This window comes from Chiloscyllium plagiosum, chromosome 5 (assembly GCF_004010195.1).
Source record: "Chiloscyllium plagiosum isolate BGI_BamShark_2017 chromosome 5, ASM401019v2, whole genome shotgun sequence".
Taxonomy (NCBI): domain Eukaryota; kingdom Metazoa; phylum Chordata; class Chondrichthyes; order Orectolobiformes; family Hemiscylliidae; genus Chiloscyllium; species Chiloscyllium plagiosum.
The window spans coordinates 2,987,856-3,010,360 of NC_057714.1; the positions used below are offsets into that span (position 1 = coordinate 2,987,856).

General features: G+C 40.9%; 1 pseudogene; it reads left to right on the forward strand.

The window, feature by feature from the left end:
- Positions 1–8,726: 8,726 nt before the first annotated feature.
- Positions 8,727–10,243, forward strand: LOC122550226 (annotated as a pseudogene).
- The last annotated feature ends 12,262 nt before the right edge of the window (positions 10,244–22,505 follow it).

Sequence of the window (22,505 nt, forward strand, 5' to 3'; positions counted from 1 at the left end):
TAAAAAAAAATCTCACAAAGCTATATTTCATTTTATTTCACGGAAAGCAGAATAATTTGTCTGATCCCAATTTCTCCTGCCAGTAGGCAGCCCTTGTTGGAGCATGATTCCATGGATACCAATAGACCTTCAGTAGTTCATTGGAGAAAGTGCAGAAGTGATTTACAAGAATGATTCCAGAGATGAGGAACTTCGTTTTTGGGGACAAATGAAAGAAGTTGAGATTGTTAGAGAGAAGAATACTAAGGAGATTTGTTAGAGGTTTTCAAAATGAGGAGCAGGCTCTGTAGAATAGATAGGGAGAAACAGCTTCTTCTCATCAAAAGGAACAAGCACAAGAGGGCACAGGATGGAGGAGATGGACCGAAGGGTCTGTTTTTGTGCTGTACATCTCTATGACTCTATGACTATTTGAAGTGATCTACAAAAGAAACAAGGGTGAAGTGAGGAAAATATTTTTCACTTAGCAAGTAGTTAGGGCATGGAAATGAGATGGAGGCAAGTTCAATTAAGGTATTCAAAAGGACATTGGATGATTATTTGGATAAAAAAAAAGTGCAAATGTATGGAAATAAAAGAGAAGGTTGATGCTAGGCACCTAAGAAACCAGCATCCGAGGAGCTTCGAAATCGACGTTTCGGGCAAAAGCTTCCAGCACCACTGATCTGGTTTCCAGCATCTGCAGTCATTGTTTTTACCTCGTTGATTTTAACCCTACTGCGAATCCTCTTGCAAGGATGCCTGCCTTGAAGAAGTTTTCCTCCTCTCTCTACAAGAGCTTTTATTCCTGATGAAGGGCTTTTGCCCGAAACGTCGATTTCGAAGCTCCTTGGATGCTGCCTGAATTGCTGTGCTCTTTCAGCACCTCTAATCCAGAATCTGGTTTCCAGCATCTGCAGTCATTGTTTTTACCTAAGAAACCAGTGCAAGCATGATGGGCCAAATGGCCTCCTCCTGTGCCCTAATATTTCCAATTCGATCCAGTGATTACTCTATATTCATGACATTAAGTTAAAATTAAAAAACATCAGGTTATAGTCCAACAGGTTTATTTGGAAGCCCTAGCTTTTGGAGCTGTGGAGCTGTGAAGCAGGATCATAAGTCACAGAATTTATAGCAAAAGATCTCAGTGTCATGCAACTGAAGCAATATATTGAACAAAGGTAGATTGCCGTTAAGTCTTTCACCTTTTCGAATGGGTGGCAGATTTCAGTTCATTAATATGCAAATCCCAGAACTTCATTCCAAGTCACATTCTCAAGATAACTTAAGGTTTTATAAAAATCATCTCAGCTCAGATGTTTAACTTTGTCCTCCCCAGTCCAACACTGGCGCCTCCACTTCATAAGATTAAACAGTGAGTGGTGACATGCTATTTTACCACAGGGATCTGCAGGGCAGAGTTGGATTCTGTCCTTATCTGATGTCCATACCTATGCACAATTTCCAGCAGAGGTGGCTGAGGGTTTATTCACCAGCCAACATTCGCATCCTAGTCCATGAGCATTGAAGCCAATTGCAGCTCCCCATTGACTATTTTATTCAATTCACTGTCTGAACAGAGACTATCCTCAAGTAGGGAATGTTCTTGTCGATAAGATTTTGTGTCACATCAGGCACTAATCTTTTCCAACATCAATTTCATTGTGGAACTTTATTCTCTTCCACAGGTTTCTCAAGATCTAAAAGCTGAACTTAGCATACAAAATAGAAATTACACTAATGGTTATTGAGAAAATGTCAATAATGTTTCACCTACTTCCAGCGGTCAATGTTATATATTCTATATTGTAGATTCTGGCATTACACCACCACGAGACAAATCTACAAGTCAAATTTCATTTGGCTTTGAATGGAAATTGGAATTGTGAGATTTTGGTCACTTCTGATTCCAGAACCTCCTTCAATAAAAACAGTTCTGCAGTTACTCTTGTACACATTTGGATACAGAACTGGCTCGTAGGAAGATGTTAGAAATCACACAACACCAGGTTATAGTCCAACAGGTTTATTTGGAAGCACTAGCTTTCAGAGCGCTGCTCCTATATCAGGTGGTTGTGAAGTAGGATCATAAGACACATAATTTATAGCAAAAGATTACAGTGTCATGCAAATAAAATTATATATTTAACAAACCTAGATTATTGTTTAGTCTTTAATTGTATAATCAAGCAGACTTTAGTATCAGCTTGATTGTACTAAAGAAAGAGCAATAACCATCTGTCCATCACCAGCATGTCCTTTAATTCTTCTGTTTCTTCTGAGATGTCACAATATTTGTCTGGAATCCATTACTTGATCAGCTGCAATATTGATAACTTGCATTTATATAGCACCTTTTTGCTTAGTTATAGAATTTTAAACTCTTCACAGGAATTTCATCAGCTCAATTTTAATACTAAGTATGTACAGATATGCTGGAACGGATACCAAAAGATTTGTCAAAGAGATAGGTTATAAGGAGCAACTTTAAGACAGGGAATGAAGAGGAAAAGCCAAGGGAACGGATTTCAGAACCCAGCCAACTGAAGGCTTGGTTCCTAAAGGTAGAGCAAATAAAATCAGGAAATCCATGAGTCCAGAATTGAAAGAGCACAGAGATATTTATGTGGCTGGAAGAGGTTGCAGAGATAGAGAGAGGCAAGGCCATGGAAGAATTTGAATGCAATTATGTAAATTTTAAAATTGAGGCATTTAGTCTAAGAACTGGGCGGCACGGTGGCTCAGTGGTTAGCACTGCTGCCTCACAGCACCAGGGCCCCAGGTTCAATTCCAGTCTCAGGCAACTGTCTGTGTGGAGTTTGCACATTCTCCCAGGTGTTTGCGTGGGTTTCCTCCGGGTGCTCCGGTTTCCTCCCATAGGCCAAAGATGTGCAGGTCAGGTGAATTGGCCATGGTAAATTGCCCATAGTGTTAGGTGCATTAGTCAGAGGGAAATGGGTCTGGGTGGGTTACTCTTCGGAGGGTCAGTGTGGACTGGTTGGGCCGAAAGGCCTGTTTCCACACTGTAGGGAATCTAATCTAACTAACGTAAGTCAATGAGCATAGTGCAATAGGTGAGTTGAGCTATGTAAGCTAGAATATAGGTAGCACAATTTTGAAGCAGTTTAAATTTACGGATATTGGTATTTCAGAGGTCGAACAGAAGAATGTGGATTGAGTAGCACTGGTAGGTGGGTGAGGGGGAGGGGTCAAAGACATAAGAGCATAAGAGATAGGAACAGGAGAAGGCAATTCAGCCCTTCCAGCCTGCTCTGCCATTTGATATGATCATGATTGATCTCATCTCAGCCTCAACTCCACTTTGCGGCCAGCTCTCCATAAACCTTCAACCTATTGCTAATTAAAAATCTGTCTCTCTCCTCCTTAAATTTATTCAGTGCCCCAGCATCCACCACATTTTGGAATAGTGGATTCATGACCCTTTGCCACTCCTTAGCTGAAAATTGTGACCTCTCATTCTGGGTTGTCCCACAAGATTAATATCCATTCTTTGTCTAATTTGTCAATCCCTTTAACATCTTATATACTTCAATTAGATCTCCTCCTATCCTTCCAAACTCTAAAACGTATGGGCCTAAGCTACATAATCTCTCATCATAAGACAAGCATCCGATGAACTAATAGAAAGTCATGGATGAAGGTCTCAGATCAGATAGATTATGGCAGAAAATGGGTACAACAGAAAGGTTTACACTGTTTGGTCTTCCTGATATTTAATCCAAAGAAATTTCTGTTCATCCAATCAGATTGAAGCAATTGTTTATGATCCTTTTCACAGTCTCCATTTTCTCGCCTCTGCATCCATCTTGATTTAAGCGGATGATCTGCAATCCTGCCATCCACCAATTCCCAAACTGAACTTCTAACTTCATATCCTCTCATTCACAGAAAGCATTGATACCCTGCTCTTCCTGTGACATTTGCTGTAATACTACTGTCAAGGGCATGAAACCAATGGAGAAGACCCAGAAAAGATTCACGAGAATGGCTCTGGGGATGAAGGGCTTAAGTTATGTCGATGGTTTAGAGAAGTGTGGACTATTTCCCTTGGAGAAGAAAGATTGCGAAATAAGATTGACTATGGAAGAATGGGTGAAGAATTGAGAACAAAGGCATACAGGTTTAAAATAATTGTCTAAAGTAGCAATAGAGACATGAAAGGAATGTTTTCACTCAGTGAGTCATAAGGATCTGGAAAGGATTGAGAGTTTGGAAGAGGCAGGTATTGTAAAAGTGTTTAAGAGGAAATAGGATTATTATCTGAAAAGGAAGATTGAACAGGACTGTGGGGATACTAGAAAAATCTTTCCTTTGGAGAGCCAGTGCAGACATGTTGAATTGAATGGCCTCTTTCAGTATTGGAAGAATTCTATGATTCTATGTCTCTGTGATGTACAGCCACCAGTTTCTATCCATTGTTTAACATGTGACGTTCAGCAATAACATCTAAGGAAATGTGCAATCTTTTCTTCAGACAAATCAAATATGTTGATCAAGCTTGGGACTCAGGAAGCTGATTATCTGCAAACACCTTTTCTGCTGATTTTAGTAAGACAAACTGTGACTTATGACAGCTCTATGTAACATAGTATTTGGTAAGAATATTGGTTGACTCAGGCAGATTTTATTGAAAAGTAAAACTTCACTGCAGTCACATCACGAAAGTGCAGTTTGCAATGAGTTATTGATACGCTTTAAATTCAAGGAGAACATCTTCAAATTATTATTGTTAAATGTAATTTCCTGGAAACTGAATATTTACTGTTCCCATTCACCTATGACCTTTCCCAGGTGTTCAATTATCACCAAGGTCAGTCCTGCTTTTCCATTCAACTCTTCCCTCAGTTATCCAGAATCTCTCCAGCTTTTTAAAGCTGATTTTCCGAAGGCAAGGGTAACCAACCTTTCAAACCTCAACAGCTTGTGTACTGACGAAAGAAGCACACATAAATATAATGTATCAATGAACTATCTCATAATTGCAATCTGATAAAGCAGCCCTCCAAACAATTTTAAAATCACTGATTGATTTGAGCATCGGGGTACTTATTTTTCAAAGTTCTACTTGAAATCAAGATTATATTCTCTCGTAAAATTATTTAAAGATTTAAAATCTTTGAATGAATCTCATAACTGAAAGTTTATCACAATATCAAGCATCTATGGGTGAGAACTTAGATTGTTAGGCATATAATTTTGTTTTTTCTTTTCCTCATGGCTCCTGAGGTCTAACCATTATTGATATCGGCAGACAGTTATGAAAGTGGTATGGGGAATATAAGAGTCAAGGAGAAAGAATGAGGTTAACTTAGGCTTGAAATAGCATGGGAATTATAAGTGGCCTTGAAGGTGGCATGGGTGTATGGCTGTGCCATGAATGTGGCATGAAGGTATAAGATGGCATGGAGAGGCATTAGGAACAATAGACAGATGTGATGAAAGGCAAAGAGACAAACAGTCATTTATAAAACTGGGCTTACTTTCCCCTGCCACCGCAGGAACAGTAAAACCTCCTGGCACTTTCCCCTGCCACCGCAGGAACTGTAAAACCTGCGCCCAGAGAACCAATTCTGGTTCTAACCAGCTCTCCTTGGCACATCCCCACCTCTGTGGATGCTGATGAACTGTTTTCAGAGGGAGCAGGCATAATGTAATTATTCCATTATCCTCTCCTTTGGAAAGGTGTTTCATGGGAGACTGGTCAAGAAGGTGAAATCCCATGGGATCTAGGGCTATTTGGCAAATAGGATCCAAATGTGGCTTAATTGCAGGAGGCAGAGGGGACTGGTTGAAGATTGTTTTTGTGACTGGAAGCCTGTGTCATGTGGATTCTGCAAGATTTGGTACTGGATCCCTTGCTATTTGTAGTGTACAGTAATGAGTTAGATCATAATGTAGGAAGTTATATCAGTAAGTTTTCAGCATGGGGTGGCACGGTGGCTCAATGGTTAGCACTGCTGCCTCACAGTGCCAGAGAATTGCGTTCGATTCCAGCCTTGGGTGACTGTCTGTGTGGAATTAGTACATTCTCTCCATGTGTGCATGGGTTTCCCCCGGTGCTCCAGTTTCCTACAACAGTCTAAAGGTATGTAGGTTAGGTGAATATGCCATGCTAAATTGTCCCATGGTGTTCAGGCATGTGCAGGTTAGGTGCATTAGTCAGGGGTAAATATAGGGGAGTGGGTCTGGGTGGGTTACTAATTGGAGTGGATTTGTTGGGCCAAAGAGCCTGTTTCCACACTGTAGGATTCTATGAAGATGCAAAAATTAGAGACATATGCAACAAAGGAATGTTTATAATTATGGGTGACTTTAATCTGCATACATATTAGTTAAAATGAGATTAGTACAAGTACTATAGAGGAGGAATTCCTGGAATTTACACTGGATGGTTTTCTGGATCAATACATTGAGGAATCAATTGGAGAACAGGCCATCCTAACCTGAGAAAGGAATAATTGGCAACCTCGTTATGCGAGGGCTCTTAAGGATGAACAGTCATTATATGATAGAATTCCTCAGCAAGATAGAGAATGACATAGGTGGTCCCATGTCAATAGTCTTGAATCTAAATTGAGGGAACTAAGACAGTATGTGGCACAGGCTCACTATGATACATCGGGATCATTGTTTAAAGGGATGGTGCAAAGGCAAAAGATTCAAACAGCACTTGGTGAACTGCAACAGGGAATGTTGCTGAACAAAGAGACCTTGGAGTGCAGATTCATAGTTCCTTGAAGGTAAAGTTGCAGGTAGATAAGATAGTATTTGGTATGCTTTCTTTTATTGGTCAGAGTATTGAGTACAATAGTTGGGAGGTCATGTTGCGGTTGTACAAAACACTGGTTAGGCCACTTTTGGAATTTTGTGTGCAATTTTGATCTTCCTCTAATAGGAAGGATGTTGTGAAACTTGAAAGGGTTCAGAAAAGATTTACAAAGATGTTGCCAGGGTTGGAAGATTTGAGCTATAGGGACATGCTGAATAGACTGGGGCTGTTTTCCCCAGAGCGTCGGAGGCTGAGGAGTGACCTTATCGAGGCTTATAAAATCACGAGGGGCATGGATAGGATAAATAGACAAAGTCTTTTCCCCAGGTTGGGGGAGTCCAGAACTAGAGGGCATAGGTTTAGGGTGAGAGGGGAAAGATATAAAAGAGACCTCAGGAGTAACGTTTTCACGCAAAAGGTGGTGCATGTATGTAAAGAGCTGCCAGAGGAAGTGGTGGATGCTGATACAATTACAAGGCATCTATATGGGTATATGAATAGGAAGGCTTTAGAAGGATATGGGCCAAGTGCTGACAAATGGGATATCTGATCAGCAAGGACGAGTTGGACCAAAGGGTCTGTTTCCGTGCTGTACATTTCTATGACTCTATAATTATTCATTCCTGTCTGGTGGAAAAGTAAAACAGGAAAGATGGCTGAACCATGGCTTACAAAGGACTTAGAGAGAGTATAGGATTCAAGGAGGAGGCATACAAATTGGCCAGATAAAGAAAACAACAGACGTGAGGAGCAGAAGCAATTTAGAATTCAGCAAAGGAGGACAAAGGGATGAGTAAGAAAGAGAAACAGAATACAAGAGTAAGCTTGTGGGGAGCATAAATCTGACTGTTAAAGTTTCTAAAGTTATGTGAAGAAAAAAATGGTAATGTAGGTTCCTTACAGTCAAAAACAAGGAAATTTATAATGGGGAACAAAGAAATGGCTGACCAACTGAATATATACATTGGTTCTGTGTTATAGAGTCATACAGCCATACAGTACAGAATCACACCCTGTCCATGTTCACAAAGGAAGACACAAATAACATACCAGAAACTTTGGGGAGCATGTGGTATAGTAAGAGGGAGGAAGGCAATCGGTACTTATAGAGAAATGATGTAGGGGAAATTGATGGGATTAAAATACAATAGATCCCCACACCCTGCCAATCTACAACCCAGAGTACTTAAGGAAGTGTTCCTAGAATTTGTGGATGCATTGGTGGTCATCATTCAAGTGCCTCTAGAACAGTTCCTACAGTTCAGAGGGTAGCTAATGTTACCCTTTATTTAAGAAGGGAGGCAGAGAGAAAACCAGGAATTAAATACCAGTCAGCCTGACATCAGTAGTGGGAAAAAGGTTAGATTCTGTTGTAAAAGAGGTTTCTAATAAAAAATTGAGAAAACAGTATTAGGATTGGACAGAGTCAGCATGGATTTACAAAAGGGGAAATCATGTGTGACAAATCTTTGAGAATGTAACTAGGAGAATTGATTAAAGTAGCCAGTGGATATGATTCTTTTTGGACTTTTGGAGGGCTTTCAACAAAGTCTCACGTAAGAGATTTGAGATTATTTGAAGCACATGGTATTGAGATGGGTAGAAAATTGGTTAGCAAACAGGAAACAAACGAACAGGAATAAATGGGTCTTTTTCCAAATGGCAGACTGTAAGTAGTGAGGTACAGCAGTGATCTGTGCTAGGTCCACAGCTGTTCACAATATTTATTAATGCTTTGGATGAGGGAACTAAATGCTGTACCTTTAAGTTTGCAGATGACAGAAAACTGGATGGGAGGATGCAGAGAGGCTTTCATGTGATTTGGACACATTGGATGAGTGGGCAAATGCATGGCAGATGCAATATAATGTGGATAAATGTGAGATTAACCACTTTGATGGCAAAAATGGGAAGGTAGATTAGTATCTGAAAGGTATTAAATTAAGAGAGGAGAATGTGTAACCTGAGTGGTCTCATACACCAGTTGCTGAAGGTAAGTATGCAGATGCAGCAGACAATAAAGAAGGCCAATGGTGTGCTGACCTTCATAGTGAGAGGGTTTGAGGACAGAAGCAGGGATAGCTTGCTACAATTGTATAGGACATTGGTGATGCTACACATGGAATATTGTGTGCAATTTTGGTGTCCTTACCTAGGGAAGGATAGTCATAAAGTCATGGAGTCCTTGAAGTCTACAGCATAGGAAAAAGACCTTTGGCCCATCAAGTCTGTGTTGGTCATAAACAACCATCTAATTATTATAATCTGATTTTCCATTACTTGGCCCATAATCTTGTATGCCTTAGAATGTCAAGCGTACATCTAAATACTTGTTAAAAATTACAAGGCTTTCTGCCCCTACCGCCCTTACAGGCAGTGATTTCCAGAATCCCACCATCCTCTGGGTGAAAAAACATTGCCCTCATATCCATTCTAAACTTCCTGCCCATACCTTAAACCTACACCGTCTGGCCATTGATTGCTCCACCAAGGGGAAAGGTTCCTTCCTGTCTACTCTGCCTATGCCCCTCATAGTTTCATACAGCTCAGTTATGTCCCCTTTCAATCTCCTTGCTCCAAGGAAAATAACCCTAGTCTGTCCAATCTCGCTTCATTGCTAAAACTCTCCAGTCCAGGCAACATCCAGGTAAATTTCCTCTGCCCTTCTCCACTGCTATAATGTTCCTTCTGAAATGTGGATTTCAGAACTGCACAAAGTACTCTAGCTCTGGCCTAAGAGTCAAATTGGTTCAAGCCAATATTAACTATTAACCTGTACCTGGTGGAAATGATGTCTATTCAGAGAGAGGTGATCCTAATGTTGCATGCTTCAAATCTCTCATTTTTTATTTGCAGAGCCCACCTCTTCTGGGTAGTGCTAGTAATTCTAGAAGGGTGAGAGGAGAAAGAGATGTAAAGTAGTCTTTTGTGGCTTGATATCATTTGGAGAAACTGTTGTTTTGGAACAGCTTCTCTATGGAAACCAGGCTGTTTATTCCAAGACAAAAGAAACTTTGCAAGATATTTCTGTCATTTCCATAGAGACAGACAATGGTGCCCAGGAGCAGGTACACTTTCATGTTTCAAAAGGTCTGAGGAAAGACATTGAACTTGCCAAGCAATTGTGATTCCTTTGCTGATGGGTTTGTGTTGGTATACAGCATAGGCAGCTGGGAATTTTTCAAGTGGGTCAAAGCCCTCAAAAGGAACTTTGCAAATCCCATGATAAGAAGGCGGTGACGGTTGTAACTCTGTAGAACAAGTGTGACCTGCAGGAGGGGTGATGGGTAGACCTCGATGGTGTTCAACACCTGGCAGTTGGAGGAGCTTAAATTGTAAAGGTGTGTTTGTGGCAGAATGCAATATCCAATCGAACCATTTGTTTACCTGGCCAGCAAAATGAGCCAACCTTGAATCTAATCCACAGTCTCACTCGGCCAGGAAAAGGGGAACAGCTCAATCAACAGTTAATGCAATAGCTGCTATTCAAAGAATCTATTTAAATACAAAAGTTTATTCCATTCCTATATCTCATGAAGAACTCCTGACCTTATTTATGATGCTTATGTTGTTTTTATTAATCCTTATGACAGAACTTCGATTCAAAAGGATATTCTTGCTACAGTATGAGTGCAGTGAAGGTTTTACCAGACTAATTCCTGGGATGTCGAGAGAGTAGTGCTGGAAAAGCACTGCAGGTCAGGCAGCATCCAAGGAGCAGGAGAATCGACGATCAATGAATAGTTGTTCATCAGGAAGGACTGATTCCTGGGATGTCAGGACTGATACATGAGAAGTCAAACCAATTAAGATTATTTTAGCAGATTTCAAAAGAATGAGGGAGTTCTCACAGAAACCTATAAAATTCCACCAGGACTAGATAGGTTAGATGCAGGAATGATGTTCCCAACGGCAGGGGAGTGCAGAACCAGGAGTCAAAGCCTAAAGGTACAAAGTAAACAATTTAGGACTGAAGTGAGAAGAAATTTCTTCACCCAGAGAGTGGTGAGCCTGTAGAATTTGTCACCATCGAAAATAGTCGAGACCGAAATATTGTATGACTTCAAGAAGTAATTGGATACAGCTTTTGGGGATAAAGGGATCAAAGAATATAGAGGAAAAGCAGGAAAACGTTATTGGTTTGAATGATCAGAAATGATTCCATTGTATAGTTGACCAAGCTCAAAGGACGGAACAGCTCCTATTTTCTATTGGCTAATGGGGTGTAGTAAATAGTCAGGAGCTAAGTCTCGATCATGGAATGATACAGACAGGTTGATCAGATGAGCTGAACAATGGCAAATGCAATTTAATCATTAAAAGTATAACATGATGTAATTTGGGAGGACTAACAAAGCAAGTAAGTCCATAATGATAGGATCTTGTGTATTTTTGATGATCAGAGAGACTTTGGTGTGCATGTTCATGGGTCCTTGAAAGCAACAGGACAGGTGGATATGGTGATTAAGAAGGCCATTGGGATCCTTGCCTTTCTTAGTCAGGGTATAGAATAGAAGAGTCGGGAGATTATGATGAAACTGTATAGGATGTTATTTAGACCACAGCTGGATTATATGTGTGCAGTTCTGGTTGCCACAGTATAGGAAGAGCGTGGCTGCACTGGAAAGGATGCAAAGGAAATTCATCAGGATGCTACATGTTTGAAGAGTTTCAGTAATGAAGAGAAACAACGTAGGCCAGACTGGCTTCTCTTGGAGCAGAAAAGACTGCTGAGGAACTTTATTGATGTCTACAAAATTATGAAGGGTATAAATAAGATGGGGATAGACTTTTCCCCTTTGGAGAGGGGTCAGTTTCCTGGAGGCATAGATCTGAGGTCAGGGAAGGAGATTTGGTGGCTATTTAAGGAGAATTTGTTTTCACCTAGAGGGTAATGTGTATTTTCCCTGTTTGAAATGATGGTAGAAGCAGGAAGCATGACAGCACTTAAGAAGCATTTGGATGAACTTTTGAAATGCTATAACATTACAAGGCTTTGGCAAAGTGCTGGGAAATACAATTAGTGTAGATGGGAGCTTGATGTCTGGCATGAACATGATGGGCTGAAGGGCCTCTTTCGATGTTGTAATGCTACATGATTGTATGACTCAATGTCTCCCTTTGCATTGGAGTAAGTATCACAAATGTGATGGTCGTTCCCAATAAAAAACAGATCTGCTGAATCCAGTAACCCAACTAGCTGCCTCCATGGCAAAATCTGTCATTAAATGTTGGCAACCTACACGAGCTTATGAAACACAGCCAAAAAAAACAGTTCTCAAAATGAGCATGCATTTATTTTCTAGTTGTGGTCATTGAGTCAAAATCTGGAACAAGACTTTTGCCTAATTAATCCACTCTGTCATCTTGGAGACTGAAAGTAATGCACCACCGAAACTATAATTACAAGTGAGATGACCTAACTCAGCAACTACTGTATGCCTTTGGTGTATTGTTTTGTCAACTGTCTTAGCTGAAAACATGGCAACACAACGAGGAAAAGTTTAGGGTGCAAATTCTCAAACGCTGAATGTGGACATTGTCAAGAAAGTTGGGAAAGTTGTGTGAAATTGGCAGTAAGGAGTTTCTCAACAACAATTATTAAGCTGGAGAGGGTTCAGGACAGATTTACCAGGTTGATTGGTCAAGGTCATTGGCTTTTTTGTGGCATTGCTGGGCATTCCTCCAGACTGTGGTAACAGTACTGACCTGAATGGCAATCTCAGGTCTGGCTGTGAGTGTCTGGTGTTGTGGCCTCCTCTGTTGGTCCTGGGGAAACAGGATGGCCTTTCTTTGTGTTACCCCATCCATCAGGACCTCAAGGTTTCTGTGTCCAAAGCTGGGAACCAATTCTCTTTTATGTTAAATTTCGCAAAATGTGCAGAGTAGCTCCAGACTACCACATTCAAAGCTGTTGCACAACTATGTTTTAAAGATAGTGCTGATGCCAAGAATCCCACGATGCCCCACTAGTGACAAAGTTAAAATTCACACAACACCAGGTTATAGTCCAACAGGTTTAATTGGAAGCACACTAGCTTTCGGAGCGACGCACCTTCATCAGGTGATTGCGTTGTGTGATTTTTAACTTTGTACACCCCAGTCCAACACCGTCATCTCCAAATCATGACCACTAGTGACAAGTATTTCCATCTTATACATGACAGCAATACGAAAACTGGGGCACCACAGACACTTGGTGCTTGGGAATGAGTTGAGTTCAGGAAGACAGTGTGAAAAAACCATTGGACTATAACCTGGTGTTGTGTGATTTTTAACTTTGAAAAAAACCTGTTAGGTCTCACGGAGAGAAACCCTCAATGAAACTCACCATAAATAACACTTCACCAATTTTCCATCAAATTCAGTCCTTAGTTTCTGTTTTTCAAATGGCATCAACGTTGAATTTTATGGTGTTTCTTGACATTTCTCATTCCATTCAAAAATGCTCCATAGCCGTTAAAGTACAAGCCCAACTGTGAAAATGCAGCTTATGCTGTCAACAACACGGTCTCACAATGAGATGGATGCCCAAATAATAGTTTAGTGACGTAGATTATGAAATAAATGTTGGCCAGGGCCCAAGTGAATCACCCTGTTTTGCATAGAGATATGGAATCTTTTAAAAGTCCAATGAGGTTGAGTGATGGTTTAACATCTCATCTGCACCCTCAGGCATGAACTGAAGTGTTAGCAAGGGTGATGTGCTCAAATACTTGAAATGTGGCTTCAACCCACAACCTTCTGACTCAGAGGTGAGAATTCTATCACTAAACTCAGGCTGACACCTTTACAACTCAAAGATTCAGTCAGGGTTTTGAGTCTCCAGTTAAATGGTAATGAACAGAAGATAACAACTGGATGCTTTTGTTCGTCATGTACTGTGAGCATTTTACTAATATTTAGATTCAAGTACTGAACCTGTACTTTTTAAATCTCCATGTATCCTTTTTATATTCATCCAAATTGTGAGCACATTCTGTAGGCCCATTACAGGCTGCTGGAATCAAGCCACAGGACAGACAGGCAAACCATAAATCCATGAACCTCTGCTTAAGCTTGACACCATCTTTAAAAAAATAGGCACTGTAACTGCTGTCATCTAACTCCTAATAGCCACTCTTTGGGCTCTCCTTTACTTTTATCCGCTGTCATTTATACCCTCAGGGGGCGGCACGGTGGCACAGTGGTTAGCACTGCTGCCTCACAGCGCCAGAGACCTGGGTTCAATTCCCGCCTTGGGCAACTGTCTGCGTGGAGTTTGCACATTCTCCCCGTGTCTGCGTGGGTTTCCTCTGGGCGCTGTAGTTTCCTCCCACAGTCCAAAGATGTTCAGGTCAGGTGAATTGGCCATGCTAAATTGCCTGTAGTGTTAGGTGGATTAGTCAGGGGTAAATATAGGAGGGTGGGTTTCTCTTTGGAGGGTCAGTGTGGACTGGTTGGGCCGAAGAGCCTGTTTCCACACTGTAGGGAATCTAATCTATACTTTTCCACAGGCCTTAGGTGTTCTAATGTGGATGAAAAAGAGTTGAAGAAGTGCTTCTGTTCCTGAAGGAGCTCCTGTTATAACTCAGACCTCTACAGCAACCCTAAATTTTCAGCTTGTCCACCCCTCTCAGGGATCGCAGCATTTAACTTTGTGAAGCCCTGTGTTAGAGCACGCTTGGTCTAAACTGCAGGGAAAATTCATCTTTTTGCCCCTGTTGCAACAAAGCTGTCAAGTCATGATTGTGTTGCATGGCAGAGCAGGCTTGAGGGGACACTCGGTTCACTCCTGTTCTTATTTCTTATGGTCTTATTGTCTTTTGGATGCCAATTGCACGTGAGCAGGACTGCAGGGTATTAATGATCAAATAATCATAAACATCTGATTGAAACGAGGCATGAGCCTGGGAGTTGAACACCGCCTTGTTCTCTCAGCCTGTGATGGCACCAGAAGATCAAAGCAAAATAACTTAAAAATAAATCTCCTGTGTGCATCAAACATTGAGATGAGTGACTCATCAGCTTAATTTTGGAAGGGAAAATAACAAGACTGTAATGATCCACGGCAAGCCTTATCTTGGTCATAGTAATCCCGCAGACGTAAAACCCCCAGAAATAGGATGCTGACTAAACTTTGAAAAAAAAAATTCTGTTTCTGTATCCTTTACACAGTATCTTGCTTACATCTCTAACTAGTCACTCTCTATCATTTTCTTCTTGAGTATTGTTTGAGTTCATTCAGCAATATCACTGTAACCATCAGTCAGATTTGAGAGCTTGGACTATTAATCAAGATTTATGTAGGAACAAGGAACTAGAGTTTCAAAACCCAGTCTTGATTCCAACCCCTTGAAATAGGAAACACAGTGCAGTACATAATCCTTAATACTGGACACAGAGCCTAGTACTGGGACTACAGCAGTGAATTTGGATCAAGGTGATCTTAATCCACTCTCGACTTCCCTCAGACAACAGACTGCAGTTTGCAAGTCCCCTCTGAAGCAGATGTTTAATACCAGCTGCCTGTGTTATTTCCCCTCCATCAGAGGTGAGAAGACTTTGCAGGCTGCTGCTCCTAATGTGTTGTGTATTGAAATTGGCCTCTCATTATTACTGAATATACTAATAGGCCTCAGGCAGTAGATGTGATAATTACAACACAAGTACCTTAACTCAGTGTGTCTTTGTGGGGGTCTGTTCACTGTGATTGAATGAGCAGTGTGCTTTCCTCCTCTTTTGATCCAGTTATTTTTTTGGACCGATTACAAAACGCAAAGAATCAGAATTTGCCACATCACAGCGCTAGATAGATTTATGTGAAGCTTCAGTTATTTCAGCAATATTAGCATGTTTTGCGAGATAAACAATGCTTTCTGCTTGCATTATCACTTCGATCGAAACAGCCAAATGATTGTGCAATTTTAAAATCGTTTGAAGTAGATTTACACAACAATAACTTTCAATTGACAAATTGAAAACTTCCAGCTGCTTTCTTAGAAGTGCAACTTTAGGGTTCCAAATCCAGATATAAAGAATTTGGAGTAATTGGTTGAGCAAGCTAAATTATTTGTTCGGCCTGTAACCATCAGATATACTCCACTTCAACAATGGCCACACTTGTTCTTTGACTTTCCTCACCACAGCCTGATCCTGACAACACACCTCCCCCAATTCCCCCACCCCCAGACTAGCTGGAAATTTTAAAAGACTCTTTCCTCAAAATATATATTAATCATAACATTTTTTAAATAGCAGTTACAAGCCATTTTGACTTTTATAGGATTTACAATAAAATTAAACTTGTTCCTATGCAGCATGTTCCATACAACATGATTACATTAGTCTTAATATTTACGAATTATACTCCATATTAGGTACGTAACCCAAGGTCAAAATCAATTCAAATTCAAAATTATGGTAAGTGCGATAGGTATAAAAATTTTCTTGATGCGTCATGTACTATTTGAGATGCTCAATACATTTTCAATATTCTTGATTCATAATGTTCGTTCTTTGTAAGGTGCACAACCTGAGGCATTCTACACATTCCAGCCCCTTGGTATACCATGGCTAAAAGGTCTGAGACAGTGATCTTGCCCCATTGTACCTCTATGGTAGTTGCCTCAGGCTTCAGTGGATCTTGTAACATGTATGATATGGAGGTGTCGGTGTTGGACTGGATTGGAGAAGGTCAAAAGCTCACACAACACCAGATTATAGACCAACAGATTTATTTGAAAACACTAGCTTTCAGAGCACTGCTCCTTCATCAGGTGCCAGTGCGACTTTTGACCTTGTATTATGTTGTCCTAGACCTTGCAGTATTGCAGTCTGCAACACTCAGTTACCAATAAATCCTTGCTCTGCATGTTTTTGCATCATATGTTCGGCAGACGGATGACCACCTTTCACCAAATCGATGGTCTTCTGAGTAGAGTTAATGTTTGCCTCGATATGTGTCTCTGGGAACATTCTGTGGAGCAGAGAGCACTGCATCATGGAGCTGCTGTGGATGAATCTTGACAAAAATTGTTGCCCCTCTCACCAGAACTTCCTTTCAGAAATACATTCCACGAGGAACTGGACAATTATCTCTTCCCCACCACGTCCATGTCAAGGGCAATGTATGGAGGGAGTAGGATTTGCGTGAAGCATCTGACAGGAAGGGCCTTTCTCACCACCAGCCAAACTTCATCTTGAATGCTTGTTTGTTAATTCTGACTTTGACAAATTACTTTGACTGTCTGTCTGGGAAACAATGTGACATGATCTACCACCTCCTTTTTGTTACAGAGTCATACAGTCAAGGGGTCATAGAGTCATACAGCACAGAAACAGAGGTTTCGATCCAACCTATCCACACTGACCAAGTTTCCCCAACTAAACTAGTCCCATTTGCCTGCACTTATCCTTCCAAACCTTTCTTATTCATGTACTTGTCCAAATGTCTCTTAAATGTTGTAACTGTATCCGCATTTATCATTTCCTCTGGCAGTTCTTTCCCGTACATGAATCACCCTCTGTGTGACAAAGTTACCCCACAGATCCCTTTTAAATCTTTCTCCTCTGACCTTAAAATTATGCCCTCTAGTTTTGGACTCTCCTTCCACCCCCCACAAGGAAAGGAAATCTTTGCTATTCACCTTGTCTGTGCCCTTCATGATTTTATAAACCAGTATAAGGTCATCCCTTAACTTCCTATGCGCCAGTGAAAAAGAGTTTGAGCTTATCCAGCCTCTCCTTTATAACTCAAACCCTACAGTCCCAGTACATCCTTGTAAAACTTTTCTGCACCCTCTTCAATTTAATAATATCCTTCCTATAGTAGGGTGACCAGAACTTAATACAATACTCTAAAAGTGGCCTCATCAACATCCTGTACAACTGCAACATGACATCCCAAATCCTGAACTCAATGGGCTGAACAATGAAGGCAAGCATTCCAAATACCTTCTTTGCTACTCTGTCTGCCTGTGATGCAACTTTAAAGGAAATATGTATCTTTCTCTCTGTTCTACAACACTTCCCAGGACCATACCATTTACCGTATAAGTCCTGCCCTTGTTTATCTTACTAAAATGCAACACCTCGCATTTATCTAAATATAACTCGATTTGCCACTCCTTGGTCCGTTGGCCCAATTGATCAAGATCTCTTTGTAATCTTAGATAACCTTCCTCACTGTCTACTACACTATGAATTTTGATGTCATCTGCAAACTTAGAGGGCCTTGAGGACATTATATAGTGACCACTGCTTGAAGGATTTATAGTCAAAGGCACGTTTTTCTGCTTAAACTTCTCCACAAGGAATAGGTAGCATCACACAGGCCAACCACGTGGAGCCATTTGTGGCAGCTTTTCGATTCTTGCTGCCGATGTACAAAACCTCACATCTGTCAAGTTTTGACCAAGAAGCATAATCTGTCTAAAACTCTCTGTAAGCTTTTTGTGTCATCTTCACTACCTGCCTTTCCACCCATTTCTGTGCATTCCACACACTTGGCGAAGTACATTTACTTTCCTCATCTAAGTCATTATTACATATTGTGTCACCAGCACTGATCCCTGTGGTACTCCACTAATTACAGATCGCTATCCTGAAGTTGCTCATTTGTCCCAACTCTCTGTCTTGTGTCAGTTAGCCAATCCTATCTCCATGCTAACATACTACCTCCAACGCCGTGGGCTCTTATATTAAGTAGTGTAATGTTTAATACCTTGTCAAACACCTTCTCAGGTCCAAATCTACTACCATATACATCTACTGCTTCCCCTTTATCTATTCTTCATATTACCTCTTCGAAAACTTGTAGAAAATTTGTCAGGCATGATTTCCCCTTCATGAAGCCATGCTGACTCTGCTTGATCATATTACACATTTCTAAATGCTGTGGTATGACATCCTTTATAGTGGACGCTAACATTTTTCAATAATAGACATTGAGCTAACTGGCCAATAGCTACCCATTCTTTTTGCCTCCTTTCCTTTTCCTCTTTTAACTAAAGATGTTACATTGCAGTTTTACAATTTTCTGCAATGTTTCCACTATCTAATGATTCTTATCAGATTATTACCAGGGCACTCACTATCTCTACAGCTACTGCCTTTAATATCCTACAATAGGATCTGGGGAGATTTTGACCTTTATCCCCACCAATTTACCTAGCACTTTTTCATTTAGTCATAGTTATTATATCTATTTCCTCTCTTCCTTTGCTGATTGAATATTTAATAATTTTGTGATGCTATTAATTTTTTTATTGTAAAGACTGATGCAAAGTATTTATCCAATTCCTATACAATTTTCTGGTTCCCTATTATTATTTCCCAACCTCATTCTTGAGGGAGAGATCAGAGGGTTGTTAGGGAGGTCAGAACTTGAGAAACTTGTGTGATTGGGAGGATAATCGGGTTGTTGGAGCTGATTGGTTTTGTACTGGTAAGCATTGAATTAGGCCAGCTATTAAACTGAATCACTTTTCCTGGATCAGTCTTGTTTATTTGGCTTAAGACACCTTGCTAATGTCTGGATCGGAGGCATTCATGGAGGGAGGCAGGGTGTAGAGAATCAGCCTTTTGGAGGTTTTATCTTTGTGAACATTTCCTTTGAATGTCTGTACCACAGTACGTTTGCAGAGTTCTGACCCCGATCATCCAATTTACCTCTGATTATCTGGAGACAGGAAGACTGAGAACACATGAAACAAACCATTTCTTCTTAAATTAGATAAGTGTGAGATGCTGCATTTTGGAAAAGCAATCAGAGCAAAACTTACACACTTATTGGTAAGGTTCTGGGGAGTGTTGCTGAACAAAAAGACCTTGGAGTGCAGGTTCATAGTTCCTTGAAAGTGGAGTCACAGGTTGATAGGATAGCGAAGAAGCTGCTGAAAATGTGTTGCTGGAAAAGCGCAGCAGGTCAGGCAGCATCCAAGGAGCAGGAGAATCGACGTTTCGGGCATAAGCCCTTCTTCAGGAAGAAGGTGTTTGGTATGCTTGCCTTTACTGGTCAGTGCATTAAGTATGGGTTTGGGAGGTCATGTTGCAGCTGTACAGAATATTGGTTAGGCTAGTTTTGGAATACTGTATGCAGTTCTGGTCTTCCTGCTATAGGAAGGATGTTGTGAAACCAGAAAGGATTCAGAAAAGATTAATAAGGATGTTGCTAGCATTGGAGGGTTTGAGCTGTATGGAGAGGCTGAACAGGCTGGAGCTACTTACCCTGGAGTACTGGAGGCTGAGCGGTGACCTCATAGAGGTTTATAAGATCATGAGGGGCGCGGATAGGGTAAATGGACAAGGTATTTTCTCCTGTGTGGGTGAGATTAGATGGCATACATTTGAGGTGAGAGGAGAAAGATTTAAAAGGGACCTAAGGGGCAACATTTTCACACCAAGGGTGGTGTGTGTGTATGGAATGAGCTGCCAGAGGAAGTGGTGGAGGCTGGTACAATTACAACATTTAAAAGGCATATGAATGGGTGTATGAATAAGAAGGGTTTAAAGGGATATGAGCCAAATGCTGCAAATGGAACTAGATTTATCTAGGATATCTTTTCAGGATGGATGAGTTGGACTAAGGGGTCTGTTTCTGTGCTGTACATTGTATGACTCTATGACTGTCTCCACAGAGGCTGTCAGACCAATTGGCTCTGACCAAAATTTTCTGTTTTAGTTTCAGATTTGCAGCACTTACTGTATTTTAGTATTGATGTTTTCAAACCTTTTCCTTTTCTGATTCGGACTGAGTTCTGTAAAATGTTGTTACTTGGGTAATTTTCTGTTAATTGCCTTTTGTCTCTGAGCTGAGTTAGTTGAAGTAGGAGGCTATTTGGCTATAGAAAGGATCACAGCAATATGCTTATCTGATGTCTGCACAACTATGTTTTTGTCCAAACTTGGAGCGTTAACTAAGTTTTTGTTCCTTTGCATCAATGTAATCTGACCTGCCAAGTGTTCTTGGTTCACTGGGAGCTGGTCACTGGCTACATAGAGTAGCCCAGGCTGAACTGTCAGTGTTGTGTGGCAAATGGCAGCACTTTCGTTGCTACCCTGACTGTGACCATTGCAGTGTGTAAACCTTCTAATTTGTGTAGCACAGATACATACTGCTTTTGTTAATTAAACACTTGATTATTATTAATGCGTGCAAACGTCACAGTCTGAATTATGATAGTTTGTTTTACTGTAGCAAGGTCTTTCTTTAGCTATGAACTTTCTGGCAAGACTGTAGCCAATACATATGTAATTATTTGTGTGACACCACATACTCCAGATAACCTCATGCGATGAATACGGTAGCACACAGTGATGGTCTCACATTGCACTTTTAGTGTTAGGCTACTGCTACACCCTGTGTATAAGCAGCACAAAATTAAACAAATTGAACTGTTTTTGCCCTGTTACTTTTATTTACCAGGACTCATGGTGACCTTTCTGCTGCTTCATTTGATTTACAATTACATTTTACGTGAAAATACGTGTTGGCAGGAGCAGAAGCAGTAGTATCACAGTCTTGTCACTGGACCAGTAATCCAGACACTTAGGTTAAAGCTCTGGGGATGTGGGTTTGAAACCCACCCTGGCAGATGGTGAAATTTGAATTAATTAATGAGAAATATCTAGAATTAAAAGAAAGTTTAAACCAGTGAGCACGAGCAAGTGTTGATTGTCAGAGAAATCCACCTGGTTGACTCCCAGTTCCTCTCTAAAATGGCTGAACTAACAATGCAGTTGTACCTAACCATGACAATGTGTGAGAAAAGGAATGAAATCAGATGGACCGTCCTCCATTGACCAAAGCCCCAGTAACAAAAAGGATGCACTCAATCATGTAGACCCTTCCTTACCAATGTCTAGGAATTGTGTCAAAATTGGGAGTGCTATCTCCCAGACTTCTCAGGCAACAGCCTGAAACAATTATTCTCTTGGAATCATAGACACCACCACTCCAACACTAAGGTGTCATGCATTCACAATTCTCTGGGAGTCCTCAACGTTTATTCCAGACCCCATGGAAGTCTCATGGAATCAGGCCAACAAGTAAACACCTACTGATCAGTCCTCCCTCATGTTGGGCACCATATATAGGATGCATTGAGGATGGAATCAAGGAACCATGGCAGGAGTAGAGTCAGTGTTAATCAGGGGGAAACTCACTCCTGGTTGAATTCATGACGAGCACAAAGGAAGATGGTTATGGTGGTTGGATGTCAATCATCTCAGCTCCAAGACATCATTCCAGATGTTCCTCTAGGTAGTGTCCTTGGATCAACTTTGTTTTTTTATTTGTTCATTTTGTGGGGCATGGACATCATTGGCTAGCCAGCATTTATTGCCCATCCCTATTTGCCCTTGAGAAGGAAGTGATGAGCTGCCTTCTTGAATGCTGCAGTCCACCTCATGTGGATTGACCCACAATGCCATTAGGCATGGAATTCCAGGACTTTCACCCAGCAACAGTGAAGGAACATTGATACATTTCCAAGTCAGGATGATGAGTTGCTTGGAGGGGAACTTGTGTTCCCATATATTTGCTGCCCTTATCCTTCCAGATGGAAATGGTTGTGGGTTTGGAAGGTGCTCTCTGAGGATCCTTGGTGAATTTCTGCAGTGCATCTTGTAAATTGTACACTTGCTGCTACTGAGCGTTGGTGGTGGAGGGAGTGGATGTTTGTGGATATAGTGTCAATCAAGTGGGCTGTAGTGTCCTGGATGGTGTCAAACTTCTTGAGGGTCATTGGGA